At 43.8% G+C, this 2008-nt stretch overlaps 1 long non-coding RNA gene across 1 annotated transcript; it reads right to left on the reverse strand.

Moving 5' to 3' along the window:
- Positions 1-422: 422 nt before the first annotated feature.
- Positions 423-1609, reverse strand: LOC138742996 (uncharacterized). The gene is made up of 2 exons (XR_011344581.1): positions 1484-1609; positions 423-997 (listed from the first exon to the last, which is right to left on the reverse strand). It is a non-coding gene; the product is annotated as an uncharacterized lncRNA (long non-coding RNA).
- Between the last annotated feature and the right edge of the window lie 399 nt (positions 1610-2008).

The raw sequence follows: 2008 nt of genomic DNA on the forward strand, positions 1-2008 counted from the left end.
CCCTCAGGAAGTGGTTGCTGAAGGCAACGCACCCTCGATCAATGGCAGCAAAGCTTTAACTACCATTTGAGTTCAGCAAGGATGGGAGTGGAAAATTGCTTTTGAGTGTCTCAAAGGTTGCTGGAGGTGCCTGGACAAGAGACTTGATATTTGTACCACTTTGGTATCAAACATTGCTGTTGGCTGTTCTGTTCTACACAATATATGTGAAATCAACAAGGAGCACCTCGCATGAGTGGAACACTGATCTACCCGATCTCCCTGTGGAGCCTGATCAGGTTACTTATCAAGGTGCATAAGCACACAGTCACCAGGCGATCCGTGAGGCAATTACGTTCCTTCTGTAAGCAATTTAAGCTAGTATATTGCAGTTTTTAGTAAATGTATATTGCACTTGTCACAGAATTGTAGTGATCAGGAGATGTAAACAAAACTAAAAAGATTTAATTCAAATGTGTGTAACTACTTACAACTGTGCAAATAAACAAAACACAAATAACCATTAGCAAAAGTCACATCACTCCAGCAGCTGGAAGGAGGAGGAGGAGGAAGGTGGTTGAAATGACTCATATGCCTCTTCTGAGTGTTGCATGAAGTCATTCTGCTGTGGTGCCTGAGAGAAATATTGGCAGGAGTGCGGTACTGTCGTAAGAGAGCTTATTGCATTGCAACGGGAGCATGATGCTGTCGTGCAGAAAATTACATGAGAGAAATCATCTCCTCCATGAGGGAGGCCTGGTTCTGCTTCTTTTTGTTGGAAGTCTTTAAACGTATGGCCAAACCCTTGCATTTCTTCTGACCGGTCACATCTATTGGCCCCTGCACTGCCATCTCCGCCTCCTGCACATCTCTCCTCAGCCACTCCTCATGGCCCTCTGCACCTCCTGCAAAAGATGCTCCTTCTCCACATCATCTTGGTCCACAGAGAGTAACATTTCCTTCATTTCCTGGGTCACCACCTGGGTAGGTCTCTGTTTTTTTCTTAGGTGGCTGATACCTTAGAGAAAACAATGGAACACAAGTTACATTAACGAGACCGCTCTTTATGGGCAGACATACTTACAAAACACATGATAAAAATTGTTGATCATGAAAAGAAATAAGTTTTTATCTGGTTGATGGTTTAAACACAGATTCTGTATTGCTGGCCTTTGTGTCCATGCCGCTCGGGAACCCAGCATCAGCACTGGTGCTGGAGCAGGGAGATGCAGCTAGAACAATATCAGAGGATGATGGATGCTCCATGATGCTCAGAAGAGCAACCAAATGTGCTGAGTGTCTTGTGCCCCAGATGGCATAGCACAGATCAATATACTGCCAGTCCAAACACCCTCTGCTACTCTGGCATGGTGTTTGTTTACCTGGTGATATTAATTATGCAGGCATTTCAGTTTGCTTATGACCTGGGATTTGTCCCAAGCAAAGCCCCAGACTCTCGGTTTTTGAGCAACCCTCTCTAATATCAGACCACCCTTCACCATACCTGTTATGTGGCAGTTAATTTTGTTCTCAGCTCAGGTGGTGAAGACCTCACAGATCTCTGTATCACCCCAGCTCACAGACATCATGGCCATTAGATGCTGACTCCTGACTGTTGGTTAAAAATATTCAAATCTCATGCCAAAACGTCACACATATTATTGCATCATCAAAATGTCATATTACTTACCTATGTTGGTCCCGGAATGCCAAAAGTTCCTTTACACAGCCAACATTCCAGGACTGGAACTAGGTCTGCTGCTGGATAAAAGGCAGGACTGGAATGACAGCCCCCCCCCCCCCACCCCCCAATTTTGTCTCAGTGGTTTTTAGACAAAGGTGTTCCGTTAAAAAAGGAGCAAATGTCCCGAAACAAAAGGACTGTGTAAAAGGCATGTAAGATTCAGGAATCCTAGAAAACACATTATTGTTAATTCAGTATTTCTAGAGTGAAGTAATGCTTTCCTTATAATCAATGCAACAGCATCTTTAGCAACTGTAAAATTTTGCATGTAAGACAGCAACTGAC

The sequence above is a fragment of the Narcine bancroftii genome, chromosome 9, assembly GCF_036971445.1.
Source record: "Narcine bancroftii isolate sNarBan1 chromosome 9, sNarBan1.hap1, whole genome shotgun sequence".
Lineage (NCBI taxonomy): Eukaryota > Metazoa > Chordata > Chondrichthyes > Torpediniformes > Narcinidae > Narcine > Narcine bancroftii.